Source organism: Rattus norvegicus, chromosome 5 (genome assembly GCF_021556685.1).
Source record: "Rattus norvegicus strain SHRSP/BbbUtx chromosome 5, alternate assembly SHRSP_T2T, whole genome shotgun sequence".
Lineage (NCBI taxonomy): Eukaryota > Metazoa > Chordata > Mammalia > Rodentia > Muridae > Rattus > Rattus norvegicus.
The window spans coordinates 40,664,114-40,679,910 of NC_141538.1; positions in this window are offsets into that span (position 1 = coordinate 40,664,114).

Here is a 15,797-nt window from a genome sequence, read left to right on the forward strand (position 1 = left end):
TAGCAAGCGCAAGGCCCTGGGTTCAGTCCCCAGCTCAGGAAAAAAAGAAAGAAATGTGTACTCAGAGATGGAACCATCAATCAAAGAGTATACACGGGCCGGACCGCCCCCCTAACCCCCACACATATGTAGCAGACATGCAGCTCAGTCCCCATTTGGTCCCCCAACAACTGAAATGGGGGCTAACCCGAAATCCTGACTGTGGAATCCATTCCCCAACAGGGCTACCTTGTATGGCCTCAGTGGGAGAGGACACATCTAATCCTGCAGAGACTTGATTCTACAAGGTTGTGGGATATCCAGGGGCAGCCCGTGGGGCAGTGGATGGTGCCATCACACAGAAGAACTGGTAAGGTAGTATTAAGTTCAGAATCCTGGTAAATCTCATACTTGAAAACAGCAGGAGTTCGAACTAGATCCTGTCCAGGTTCCTGCCCTGGAGCACATGACCACAACACCCTACTAAGAGGACCATGACAACCAGTCACATAGCATAGAACCTAGAGCTCTCCATGCTAATGAGCTGTCTAGATAAGCCCAAGTGTTTAGCCGATGAGCTCCCTTGCTGGGCATCCCTTCCTGCAAAAGGTATTTACTCCCTGGTTTCACCCTGAGTATGATGTATGCATCTTCATTCGCCATGAATAAAACAGTTTGGGTAAGCAAAGACTGTCTCCTTCATCAAGGACCACGGCAGAGGGAGGTCTACGTTATACAGAGCTGTGCCTAAGTCTCTGATAGAAGCCCCTCCAAACTCCTGACACTCAGAGCTAAGCCAAATTCAGTCCTCTCCTAGGCTCATCACTGGCCGGCAGGGTCCAGTTCCCAACTCCTTGGCTCCCAGTGCAGTTTAGTGCACAGGAGTTTGAGGACCTCAGCCTCAGTCGCAGCCAAGCCACTGTTTCTCATCTGGAGAAACATGGGCTAAAACCCCTGTCTTAGACTGCGTTTTTTGTCTCCCCTGAATGGACAGCTCCAGCAAGGTGGAAACGCAGATACAAAGTGGCCCCACTCATAGGAGAAGGGGAAAGGGGATAGGGGGAGTGACTGGGGGAGAGGAGGGAGAGTAGCGTTTGGCAGGTATATATGTGTGAGTTATTAATACTTTTTCTTTCTTTTTTTTTTTTTTTTCGGAGCTGGGGACCGAACCCAGGGCCTTGTGCTTGCTAGGCAAGAGCTCTACCACTGAGCTAAATCCCCAACCTCACATTTTGTTTTTTTGTTTTTTTGTTTTTGTTTTTAAATAAAAGGAATGTGTACTTTGGGAATTGATTAGAATGCTTTCCCCAAACATTTATTTTTAGACTGAGTGTTCTATTTCAGTTATTAAGTACACATGTGGTTCAGTGCTGAAAGCTGAAGATCATTCAGTAAAAACGGTTTCTGTGTTTGACTTGGCTTCCTCTCAGATGAAGACATGAAAGTGCTGGGCCTCTGGGGAGGATCTAAGTTGAATTTACAGCCAATTTCAACTAAATCCCAAGACTTTCCCCCACTTTCTCTTCTACCAGGTTCAGTCTATTTTTTATGTTGAGGTCTTTGATCCCAGTAGACTTGTGTTTTTGTGCAGAGTGATAAATATGGATCTGTTTTCATTCTTTTACGTGCAGACATCCAGCTAGACCAACACCATTGGTTCCAGATGCTTTCTTTTTTCCATTATCTATTTCTAGCTTTGTCATCAAAAATCATACATCTATAGGTACGTGGATTTAGCTTGAGTCTTTGACTCAATTCCACTGATCAATCTGTCTGTTTTTATGTCAATACCCTTGAGGTATTTATTACTGTTGCTCTAATATAGCTTGAAACCAGGGATGGTGATACCTCTAGAAGTTTTTATGTTATACAGGATTGTTTTAGCTATCCTGGGTTTTTTTGTTTTTGTTTTTGGTTTTTGGTTTTTGTTTTTGTTTTTGTTTTTTGTTTTTTTTTTTTTATGTGAAGTTGAGTTGTTTTCTTTCAAAGTCTGTAAAGAATTGTGTTGGAATTTTGAAGGTGATTGCATTGAATCTTTTGCTTTTGATTAGACAGTAGATTGCTTTTGGTAGGATGACCATTTTTACTATGTTAATTCTACTGATTCGTTAGCATGGGAAATCTTTCCATCTTCTAATATCTTCTTCAATGCTTTTCTCCGATGACTTGACATTTTTGACATACAAGACTTTCATTTGCTTGGCTAGGATTACCACAAGCTAGTTTATTGTTTTCTGTCTTTTGTGAAGGGTACTGTTTCCCCGTTTTATTTCTCGGCCTTTTTGTCATTTGTATGTATGAGGGCTACTGATTTTTGTTTTTCTAAGTTAATTTTGTGTTCAGCTACTTTGCTGAAGGTGTTTCACAGCTGTAGGAGTTCCCTGGCAGAATTTTTGGGGTATATGAGCATATGATATTATCTGCAAATGGTACTTTGATTTCTTCCTTTCTAATTTGCATCCCCTTGATCTTCTTCTGCTGTCTTATTGCTCTAGCTAGAAATTCAAGTATTATATTGAATAGATGTAGAGACTGGACAAGCTTGTTCTCTTTCTGATTTTAGTGGAATTGATGTGAATTTCTCTCCATTTAATTTGATGTTGACTATAGGCCTGTGTAGCTGCTTGTATTATAATGCTAATTATGTCCCCCCAAAATTGCTTGCATGAGAGGGTCTTCACATAGCTTCTGGAAACCTGGCCCTAGTTAATTCTGATTAGTAAAGATGCCAACAGCTGGGGAGGAGAGAAGGAAGCAGGTTGAGGTTTCCTGGCCTTGAAACCATGAGGAGGGGTAGGAAGGGGAGCCTGAGAAGAGTGCGAGACTGAGTGAGGCAGAGCCATCATATAAAGGGGCCGTCACATAAAGCCTCAGAGGGCTGCGCAATTGGGTTAAGGGAATCTAAGATGGAGTAGAGAAATTAGTAAGTAGTAACTCAGGATTATCAGCAGGAGGTAGATTCTAACAACATGGAGGCTAGGCAGCTGCCCAGCTACTGTGCTGCGTTAGGCACATGAAAATAGAAAGACTCTGTGTCTTTCACTCGGGGACATAAACCATCGAGGCAGGAAGCGAACCGACTACTGGGATTTATTAAAACATTAATAGTACAGGCCTGCTGTAAATTGCCTTTATTATGTTTAGGTATATCCCTAATCTCTTCAATACTTTCATCGTGAAGTGGTATTTACTTTTGTCAAAGGCTCTTGCAGCATCTAATGAGGTGATCAGGAGGTTTTTTTTTTTTCAGTTTGTTTATATGGTTGCTTTCATTGACTGATTTTCATATGTTGAACCATCCTGCACTTCTGGCATGAAGCCTACTTGATCAGGGTGGCTGATCTTTCTGATGTGTTTATGTATTTGGTTTGTGAGTATTTTGTTGAATATCTTTGCATCTATTTTTATAAGGGAGATTGGTCTGTAATTATCTTTGTTGAATCTTGGTGTAGTTTGGATATCAGGGTGACTGTGACCTTATATAGTGAATTTGGCAATATTCCCTCTGTTTCTGTTTTGTGGAATAATTTGAGGAGTATTGGCATTAATTCCTTTTTGAAAATCTGGTAGAATTATGTACTAAAATCTGGCCCTGAGTTTTTTTGTTTGTTTGGGTTTTGAGGGGGTTGTTTTTTGTTTTTGTTTTTGATTGGGAGACTTTTAATGACTGCTTCTATTTCCTTAGGGGTTATCAGTCTATTTAAGTTGTTTATTGCTAGGGTCACCCTCATAGGTTCCAGGAAGTTTTCACTGCTCTAGGTTTCCACTTGCCTTCTAACTGCCCCCATATTCCAGTCATCTCTCACTCTATCTCTTCCTCCTCCACCTGATCCTATTCCCACCCACCCACATCCACCCCCAAAATCTATGTTATTTGTCCTTCTCGGGGAGACTATGGGTTCCCCTAGAGCCTTCCTTGTTACTTAGCCTCTGGGTCTGTGAATTGTAGTATGATTATCCTTTATTTGCTATCTAATATCCACTTATAAGTGAGTAAGTATCATGTTCTTTTTTTCCTTTCTAGGTCCGGGTTGCCTCAGTCAGGATGATTTTTCTAATTCCATCCACTGGCTAGAATTTCATGATGTCTTTTTGGTTTTTCTAAGCTGAGTAATACTCCATGGTGCAAATATACTTAGTACATTTTCTTTCTCCATTCTTTGCTTGATGGACATGGAGGTTGTTTTGAGTTTCTGGCTATTATGAATAAAGCCACTATGAACATGGTTGAACAAGTTTCCTTATGGTATGGAGGAATGTATTTTGGATATATGCCCAGGAATGGTATAGCTGGGTCTTGAGGTAGATCACTTTCCAATTTTTCTGAGGAACTGACATTGATTTCCATAGCGGTTGTACAAGTTTGAACTTCCACCAGCAATGGAAGAGTGATACACTTGCTCTACATCCTCACCGGCATGAGAGAGGTTTTGATCTTAGCCATTCTGATGAGTGTAAGGTGGAATCTCGGGGTCGTTTTGATTTGTATTTCCCTGATAGCTAAGGATGTTGAGAGATTCATCTGTTGAGAATTCTCTGCTTACATCTATACCATTTTTAAATTGGATTATTTAGTTTGTTGATGTCTAGTTTCTTGAGTTCTTTATATATTTTGCGTATTAGCCCTCTGTCAGATGTGGAGTTGTTGAAAATCATTCTGCCATTTTGTTCTGTTTATGGTGTCCTTTACCTTACAGAAGCTTTTCAGCTTCTTGAGGTCCCATTTATTAATTTTCAATGCCTATGCTATTGGTGTTCTGTTCAGGAAGTTGTCTCCTGTGTCAGCGCATTCAAGGCTATTTCTCTCAGACTCAGTGTATCTGGTTTTAAGTTTAGGTCTTTGATCTACTTGGACTTGAGTTTTATGAAGGGTGATAGACAGGGGAAAACAAACTTTGTGTGGGAGTGTGGTGTGGTATGGTGTGGTGTGTGTGTGTGTGTGTGTGTGTGTGTGTGAGAGAGAGAGAGAGAGAGAGAGAGAGAGAGAGAGAAGAAAGATATGTGTGCAGTGTCAAGGGTGACTATAATTTTTTTCTAACATAATAATTTTATTGATCATTTGGGCATTTCGTACACTGTACCTTGATCACACTAGCTTCTCATTCCTCCCAGGTCCACCCTCCCACCATTGTGCCCTTTCCCCCAAAAGAAAAAAAAATATACCAAGTCCAGTGTGTGCTGCCCATATACCCATTGGAGCATTGGAATTTACCATTGGTCAAATTCCCAATGGCCAGGCCCTTAAAGATAACTCAGCCATCACCCCCCTTCCCTTCCCAGGTGCCATCAACTGTGAAGAGCTGCACTTCACCATCATTATCTCAGTGGCTTTCTGTCTGTTTTGTTTCTTTTTGGGAGGTTGAGAGGAGGTTGTCATAGAAGCAGCCTTAATTGTCTCTCATGCTCTATCATGAGTCTGCAGTCATTGAAATCTCTGCATAGAAACTTCCTTGCCCATAACCACTACCAACAGTAGGGATCATGGACTTCTGCACGGATTCTGGTGGCAGCAAGGATCAGAGACATTAACACATCTTCAAGCGAAAGCACAGATCATGAATATCAACATGGTCTCCCAAGGTAGCTCTTACCACAGACATCAGCCTCCAGCAGCAGTACAGACCATAGATACTAACATGGCCTCCTGTGGCAACACTGACCATGGATATCCTGAAGGAAGCCCAGGCTGAGGACATCTGCATACTCCAAGTCACAGCATGGATCACAGACACCAATATGGTCTTGGGTGGTAGCACAGATCACGGAAGTCTTTTGAGGAAGCTTAATTCAGTAAATGAACCATTCTTTATCTCAGAGATCTTGTTCAGAGCAGGTGATCTTGTAGGTGGGCAGTGTTTTCTGGGGCAGAATTTCATGAGCTGCAAGTTGCTGCACACCACCCTGCTGGCCCTATTCGGCCCTACTTGGAAACACCAATCTGTTCCACCAGTTTTCCCTCATCTTCATTGCATATTCATCTATCAAAGTGGTATTACAAACTATTGTGCATCACACAATCACACAATATATATTATACATATTATTTATATTACATATTACATGTGTTACTATTGCATAATAATATATTATATAAATAACATATAATGCATTTATTATTTAAATAATAACACATTTTATATTATATATAAATATATTTATATATTTGCCCAAACAGCTTTACATACAAATACTTAGCATTATCATCGGTCTGGTTCAAGGTTTCTAGTTTTTGAAGCACCATAAGTATGGGACTATCATTAGGACTCATCTAGGATATCCTGTTGTTGCCCAGAGTCCGGGTAATTTTGCTGGGCAGTGGTTAAGGGGTAGGACCTGTGTGAGCTCCAGGTTGCTGCACTCTCTCTACCCTTGACACCGACTGCTCTGATGGCTCACCATGCATGACCGTTGTCCCCCCCCGCAACAGGGTGAACAGGAAGAGCTGCAGCAGCAGTGGCAGCTCCATGCTGTTGACTGGTCTAAGGAGCTCCTGGTGGGCCAAGGGCTGGTCCTACTCAGCAAGGACATGCTTCTCTGTGCATCTGTAGTTTCATTCTCTGTGTGTGTGGCCCTGACTCACTTTACTATCTTTTCCCCCCAATATTATGAGGCCACTTTAGAAGCGTCTTCCCATAAAACCTGCCTTCTTGTTGTTGATCCTGAGATACTGTATATTCTCCAGACCCATCCTCCCCTGCTGTGCCCCCCTCAAATCCTCTGTGGGTCTCTCAGGCTCCTTGGAGAATCTTTGAGGTCTCTCAGGTGCTGGTGGCCACTGTCATCTTGACTCTTCTCTCCAGCACTCAGCTTTGAACCTTTTATCCTCCTGCTTCCACCTTTCAAGTGCTAGGATTACATGCTTACCCCACCATTTTATGAGGTGCTGAGGATTGAACCCAGGCTTTAGTATGAGCACACTGCACAGTACCGACTGATATATATATATATATATATATATATATATATATATATATGTATATATGTATATATATATATACACATACATATACATACATACATACATATATATATGTATATATATAGTCCCCCAATTCTCCCTCATTGCTTTTCTTTCTGAGAATCCTATAGCTTTCATCAGAGTTGAAGGCTCTCCGACCCTAGAAAAATTATAAATTACTACTCTGAGATATGTCGGCATGCAGTCTTGACATAGAAAGAAAAGTGTTTGTTTATTTATTTGCTTGCTTTATAATCTTTTCTTCTATGTTAAAAAGTATATATAAAGGCATTAAGAGGCCATGGAGATGGCTTGGTCAGGAAAGTGCTGACTGCACAAACCCAAGGACCTGGATTCCAAGCCACAGCACCCACATAAAAAGCCGGTCAAGCCAGAGCTGGGCAAGCGAAAACAAGAGGATTCTAGAGCCCCTGGTTAGTCAGCTCAGCTGACTCTAGAGCTCCAGGTTCAGTGAGAGAGCGTGGCTCCAAAAAAAGGTGTAAAGTAATTGAGAACGCACCCCCTCCAACACACGCGCGCGCGCGCGCGCGCGCGCACACACACACACACACACACACACACACACACACACACACATGCATGTAGTTCTGAAAAGCAAAAAATGGACAAGGTATAATCTTTGTCTTTAGAGATGAAATAGATAAACTTTTTAAGCTTCTTGTTAGACTTAGTTTTGTGAAAATGGGATCATAGGAGGCCAGTCAGGAATCATTAATATTTTAAGGATGTTTAAAGAATTTCAACTCAGAACAAATGATATCTGGTTTTAAATAGAGATAAATGGGTTAATAGGTCAGTGGCACTCTATATGGCTACACAGATGGATAAATGAATGGGAGATACGTAACGGCCGTGTTAATCTAGAGCTCATAGGAATACAGTTTGGGCAGTAGGACAGCCAGGTAGTTTGACTCCTGCCGTTATACGCTTAAACTTCACATGAAACACGAGGCACACACTGTGTCCAAGCTCGGATGGATGAGGGTGCCCAAAATCGTCAGTTCTGAACTCACAGCTTTCCCTGAGACCCCTCATGGTGGAGGCTGACTATAGCTCTTCTGTAGGTGGGAGCCACCCTCTACTCCTTGGTGACGCCTCTGGCAACTGTAATTGGCCCTTCAGTGACCTGTGGGTTCAGATGGCTGGGCCATTCAGGAAGACTGACGAGAGTCGTGCACCATCGCTCGCTCAGCGCCGATGCCTCTCGTCCTAGAATCTCTCTAGGATGACAAAGCCCACCCACCTTGTTCCGCTTGTCCCTGCTGTACCAAGTCTCCTTCCTTCTCAAGACTTCCTTTACGTCCTACCTTAACTGAAACCCAGCTCCTCCTTGAAGATGTGATTTTATGTTTCCTGGAGACCGGAGTTGGACAGTGGGTTTATATACGCCTTTTGCTCGCTGCTGCTACTTAGGTAAGACCTTATGCTTCTCTCGGACCTTGGCCCAACTCTCTAATCTAGTACGGCTTTGTTGCAACCTCACACCCCCCTGCTCGGGTCGCTGCCTTATTTAAATATCTTTGTTCTTTGTAGTGGGTTGGTCTGACACTGTTTCTATTCTAGTGCTAAATATTGGCTTCTCAAGATGTGGCTGCTCCCACCCAAGGAACAGATCCTTACACACACCGAATGATGCTATGTGGACCTTGCTTCCCAAATTAACTGGTCGATAAAAGGTTATGATTGGATAGTGGAGGGAGAAGGGTGGGACTTGAGGATTGAGTGACGGGGTTGTAGGTAGAGGGGAAAGAGGGAGAAAGAAGCTAAGGGTGGAGGAGGCTTCCATGAGAGGAGACGGACCACGACCACTAACCAGCCAGGGGAAACGGCAAGTAACAAGGGACTTCGTAGCTGGGGAACAAATTAGTATAGCTCTAAACCTGTCCAATCTAGGCTTATGCCTCATAAATAAAATATTTGGATTGTGTGTCTTTTATCTGGGCTTGCTAGGATAAAAAATTCTTTCCATAACTGTTCTCTTTCTTAAGTCTTTGCTGAGTAACTCCAGTGGGCAGTCCTTGTATGCACTATTCTGCTTGTCAGTGATGATAGGGCCATATCTCTTGGGGGTTCCATCTCCACAGAGACATTGACCTAAGATTCTTTTTTTTTTTTAAAGATTTTATTTATTTTATAGGAGTACCCTGTCACTCTCTTAAGACACACCAGAAGAGGGAATCAAATTGTGTTGCAGATGGTTGTGAGCCACCATGTGGTTGCTGGGAATTGAACTCAGGACCTCTGGAAGAGCAGTCAGTGCTCTTAACCGCTGAGCCATCCCTCCAGCCCCTGGCCTAAGATTCTTAATCAAATTTCAGTCCCTTGAAGATATCCCCTCCTCTACACTGAGAACTATGGGCTTCTGTAAAGATCACACACTGCTGAAGGTTAGCAGGAATCTGGAGTTAGCAGAACTCCCCGTCCTACCTGATTCATCACTGGTTGATCAAGTTCTCTTACCAGACTCTACTCACCAGGTCATAGCTCATCACCCTGACGTGTCTTTAGCAAATATCATCTCTGGCTCATTTTGTTTGCATGCTCTCTTCCAACCACAGCTGTTTCTTGGCTGGAAGGTTCCTCTTTTCCTTGTACTCAGAACAAAGCTCAGTCTGTCAGACTTTAGACTGCACAATCCCATGACAACCAGTCCTTGAGTGAAGCCTTCCTTACTGTCTTTTATGCATTTCACAACAGTTCAGTGTGGTGCTTCATTCTGTATTCCCAGCACTCAGAGGCTCAAGCAGGAAGATTGCCTTGAGTTCCAGACCAGTAGGTCTACATAGCCATTTCAAGGTTAGCCTGGGCTACAGATTGCGAGTATGTGTAAATAGACAAACCAAAGGAAATAACATGAAAATCATGATTGAAAGCCAAAAAGAGAAGAAAAATTCTTGGAAGGCAAAAAAACCCTATATAATCTACACTCACAAGCCAATCTACATGTAAAGAGTTTTCTTTTACTTACAAGCTTCTAGAACTCAATAGAACCAAAGAGACCAATGGAAAAGAAACAGATAATTTATATAACACTCAACACAAATGCATCTTTCAAAAGTATACTCGGTTTGATATACAAGAAAAGCAGAGTTTTGTTTTCTTATTCGTTTATTAAATTAGTATTTTTTGAGTCAAGGTCTCTATGTAGTCCTGGCTGTCCTGAAACGTGCTATGTAGAACAGGCTGTCCCTAAACCTACCTTCCTCTGCTTCCCTAGATATGGGATAAAAAGCCATGTGCCATCATACCTGGCTTAAAAATTAACTTAAAATTATGTGTGTATGTGTATACACACATACACATAAAAACACATATAAAATATATATTATTTCCTCACTCCTCTTCCCTTCAATCTTTTCCATGTTCCCACTCCCTAATTCATGTATTTTTATTATTGTTTTTAATGTTTTATTGATTCTTTGTGAATTTCATATTATGCATGCTGATCCTACTCATCTCTCTGACCCTTCATATCTGCTCTCCTTTCTTGCAACCTCCCCTCCAAAAGAAGATAAATCATAAAAACGGCACCCATCCCATCTTAGTTAGGGTTTCCATTGCTGTGAACAGACACCATGACCAAGGCAACTCTTCTAAGGGCAACATTTAATCGGGGCTGGCTTACAGGTTCAGAGATTCAGCCCATTATCATCAAGGCATCCATGAATAGTGCTGGAGGAGCTGAGAGTTCTGCATCTTGTTCCAAAGGCAGCTAGGAGAAGACTGATTTCCAGTTAGCTAGGAAGGAGGCCTTAGAGCCCACACCCACAGTGACACACTTCCTCCAACAAGGCCACACCTCCAAATAGTGCTACTCCCTGGGCCAAGCATATTCAAACCCTCCCACCCCAAATATCTCTCTATGGAAGCTATGGTGTGTCACGCAGTATACCCCTTTGCCCAAATAGCTTTACTTACAAATGTTCATAGCAATGAGTCACTGGTCTGGGTGGAGGCCTCTGGCTTCTGCTACACTATCAATGCTGGATCCTCACTGGGACACCTCTTGGATATCCTGTTGTTGTCCTGCATCATGGAGATCCTGCAGCTTTGGTTCTGCAGAATCGGCCTCTTCATAGACGGGTAGATGTTGGGATGGGCCACCTCAAAGCCCTGGATTTTGGCCTGGGTGTTAGCTGAGTTGGTCAGCATGCTAGATCTCCTCAGGCCGGTTGGCAAGTCTGGCGTTTTCTTCAAGATTGACTACAGCTGCCTGGTGTCTGCTTGCTGAAAGGACTGGACTGTAGCTGCTGGTTTGTGCCTGGTGTTCTGCCTGCCTAGAGGAAGGGTCTTCAGCTGCTGACTCGTATTTTGTGTTTGCTATGGGCTAACTGCTGCCAAAGAACAGGTCCACTTCCCCCATATCCTAATAACTTTTCTCTTCCACTATCTCTGCTGAATGGCAGAGAAGAGATTGAACCCTTATTAAAAGTAGGTTGCAAAAAATGTATGTCTACAATCGTGGTTTCTGAAATTAAATTAGCATGGCTGACACATTTTGCTATAGCAATGAAAGAAACATTTAAAAAGGTCTATTATACACACTAAGGTCAATAGTATCTGCTCTGGTGGCTGAATTCACTTAATTTGAGTTTCTAGGAACATACGACTCAATTGATTCCATTCGGTATTTTTTCCAAGCACTCCTTCCTTGACTGTCTTTCTCACACCTGTCTGACTTACCTCTTACATTGTTTTGGCCCTTCCGGTTACCTTGATGTGCCTTCCTTTCTTGCTTTGCTCAAGTAAATGTGAAACCAGTTTTGTCCTTTGTACTAGCAAACTGATACACTGCTAAATTAACAAATGCTCCATCCTTTAATGAAGCATTTTCAACTCATCTGAGTCTGTTTATCAGTTCCTGTTTTCCTTCTCAACACTAAGCTAGTCTCATAGGAGATGCTTTCTGAGAGCTGCTTAAAGATTTATAAAATGCTCACGTCCAGTGGATCAGCAAAGCACATAGATAAAGCCACTTCATGGTGACAGAATAGCTTATAGATATAATGTTCATCGTTGGATCTGGTAGTGCAGGTCTGCCATCCCAGTTCCTTGAAGGCTGAGGTGGGAAAGTGGACAGGTCAAGGACAGCCTGAGCAACTTAGTGAGGCTTTCCCAAAATGAAAAATAAAGGTCAGAGTGCTTGCCTATCACATGCAAAACTATTGGTTCAGTTCCTGGCATTAAAAAAAAAAAATCACCTTCTCCCAGGCGAATAGGGAAATACTAGATTTGTTCTTTACAAATAGTTTTAGTCAGGGTTACTGTTACTGGGATGAAACAGCATGACCAAAAGCAACTTGGGGAGTGCACTGGCTGGTTCTGTGTGTCAGCTGGACACAAGCTGGAGTTATCGCAGAGAAAGGAGCCTCCCTTGAGGAAATGCCTCCAAGAGAACCAGCTGTAAGGCAATTTCTCCACTAGTGATCAAGGGGGGAGGGCCCAGCCCATTGTGGGTGGTGCCATCCCTGGGCTGGTGGTCCTGGGTTCTATAAGAAAGCAAGCAAGCCAGGGGAAGCAAACCAGTAAGTAACATCCCTCCATGGCCTCTGCATCAGCTCCTTCTTCCAGGTTCCTACCCTGTGTGAGTTCCAGTCCTGACTTCCTTTGGTGATGAACAGCAATGTGGAAGTGTAAGCTGAATAAACCCTTTCCTCCCCGACTTGCTTCTTGGTCATGATGTTTGTGCAGGAATGGAAACCCTGATTAAGACATATTCCTTCTATATGGCAGACAATGTGCCAGCAGCCATGCATGGTAGCAAAGGCCATACAGGTGATAGATAGCCCACAGGGCCATTGTATGAGACTCATGGATTTTAATTCTGGGAATTAGGTCCTGCTGGGACCTTGGTTTATTTGCTTGGGGACAGGTGAAAACATGTCTAAGAAGACTTGTTTTGAAAAATAACCGAAAAATTTATGTAGCACAATACTGTACAGGCAAGGGTTCAGTTAACTAGTTCCCTCCCCTTTCAACAGTTTGACTTACGTTAATTTTGAAAAAAAAATTCCTTGAAAAATACTTTACTAGTTCACAATTAATTGTGATTTTAATATTATTATAGGGGAAATTAAAACTCCTCCTTTGGGTTCTTGTTCACAAAAGGACTTAAAAATTGTCAGGAGGAGCTTGAGGACAACTTTATCAGATTAGCGTCAGCCTTCATGAGGTGGTGGTCTCTTGGCCAAATGATTGACAAGCCCAGATGAATTAACTCTTAAGGGAAAAGACAATAGTATGAAATGTTCTATTCTCCAGAGAAAACTCATTTTCCACCCAGGGCTAGAAGTATATTCCATTTTTTTTTTTTGACTCGGAGGAATTACCAAAACTGACAAACTTAGTTGTGATGGTAGCGATAGAGTAAAGGTGCTGGCCCTTACTGGAATCTCCATACCGTCTCAGTATCTAGTGGAGCCCAGGAGGGGTGTTAAAGCTCAAGCCTAACTCCCATACCCTTTGCCTTTGGAGATGAGGTGGGACTGCACCTGAGATCTGAGTGTCTATTCTGCTTTAAGAAGCCGTTCTTTACTTAGCGATGTTTTTGGGAGAGTTAAGTTTGATACATGCTGACCCATACCTCAAGTATTTGCCATCACTTATTGCTGGAGCTGCCTTTCACTTAGTTCTCTACACAGTCACGGGACAAAGCTGGCCTGAGTCATTGGTACAAAAGACTGGATATACCCTAGAAAGTCTTAAGCCTTGTCTCATGGACCTTCACCAGACCTATCCTCAAAGCACCACAGCATGACCAACAGTCAATAAGGGAAAAGTACAAGTATTCAAAATATCACAGTGTTTCTCTTCTCAACCCACCAGAGACACTAAATGTGTGAGAGTGAAAGACTGAAATGGAAATCGCTCAGAGTTCATGCTGTACAGTTTTTATCTTTGGTTTTAATTTTACAATCATTTCTGAATGTAGATGGTATAGCCACAGACAAATTATGTTATCCATTGCTTTTAAAATGGTTTTAATTTGTATATCTTTTGTACATGTGTCTATGTTAGATTTTGGCTAATTTTTAATTGGTTTGTTAACATTGGTGCTGCCACCTGTCAAGATAATAAGAATAAATTGATTTGGAAATCTAAAAAAAAAATATAAATAAATAAAAAGAAGCCGTTCTTTAAAGAACGTTCTTTAAAGTCTTCCGGTCCGTCAACAACTGGATCAGTCCCAGAGCCTGTTACCTGCCTGTGGATCCCACACCCCTAAATGAACCATCTCCTCTGGCGTCAGTGGGAGAGGATGCCCCTAGTCCAGCCTAGTCCCACAGTGACTTACAGGGTGTGTGCGTCTTTGCTCTCGAGTATTGTGTTAGTGCGTGGTGGATGAGACCCAGAGGGGGACCTCCCTTTCTCAGAGAAGGTGGAATGGGGAGAGGACTTGCATGAGGAGGACTGGGAGGGGAAGAAGGGCTGATATTGGGTTATAAAGTGAATAAATAGAACAGAGTCAGTCTTCCCAGCTCTATGGTTAACCCACTTCTGTTTAACTAATGTTTGATTAATTTTTGAATTTTTGTTTTTGTTTTTTCCGGACAGGGTCTCTCTTTGTAGCCCTGGTTGTTCTGGAACTCACTCTGTAGACCAGGCAGGCTTCGATCTCAGAGACCCATCTGTCTCTGTCTCCCAAGTACTGGGATCAAGACAAGGACCACCACGATGGGCTGCTTAGATGTTCAGCTTCCTTCCGCTGAGTTCATCACCTGGAGCCTTGGGTTGCTTCTCTCTGTAGCTGGATCATGCTCCTTTGCGGATATGCTTTTCTAAGTGAGACTTAGGTTGACCTTGGATGAAAAGCTGGCTAAAGGCTTGCATAGCTGTTCCCTTAATGGGAGGGGACTTTCCTTGTTCCCTCAAAGTGTTCTTGATTCAAAGTGTTGGCTTTTCAGAGTCTACTAACTCCTTCATCATATCTGGCTATGTAATAGTCTTTTGTCCTCCATGGCATGCTAAAATTTAACCTGCATGTCTTAGGGTTTTACTGCTGTGAATAGACACCAAGACCAGGGCAAGTCTTATAAAGGATAACATTTAATTGGGCTGGTTTACAAGTTCAGAGTTTCAGTCATCGAGGTGGGAGCAGGGCAGCATCTAGGCAGGCATGGCTCAGGAGGAGCTGAGAGATCTACATCTTCATCTGAAGGCTGCTAACGGAAAACTGACTTCCAGGCAGCTAGGAGGAGGATCTTAAGCCCAAGCCACAGTGACACACTTACTCCAACAAGGCCACACTCCCAAGTAGTGCCACTCCTTGGGCCAAGCATATGCAAAACCATCACACTGCATCAGATTAAGATGCCATTTTGGTTTCTCTTGTGATTTTTACTTGACCTCTAGTTGCTTCATAAAGATGCTCACCTTAGAGCATCTCTGAATATTTACACCATATTTGAGTCAAAGGCCAGATAATACTCAATAATTTTCTGATACTTATGAGAAGCCACTGAAGACAGCAGCAGATTCATGGAAGTGAGCTGCAGTAAGTGGCGCCATGGCGTCATTAGAATCTGTCCCATTTCTAGCTTGTTTTCTGGATGTAAGATTATTCAATATTGATTCTCTTTTCCCTTCCTGTATCTTAGGCCCCTGCAGCTCCTTGGTCCCTAGCCCAGGCTGGCATTCTGGTGACCCCCTCTGTCACTGCATGGGGTTGATTCCTGTATCCTTGTCATGGATGTTCAAATCTGACTACATACTCTATCTCCTGAAAGGTCAATAACTCCCTCTGGGATGGAGGTAGGGACCCCTGAAATTCTTGTCAACTTGTCGAGGGCCTCTCCATCTATCTATGGTGGCAAAGAAGCCCTTGTTTTATTTCTAGCAT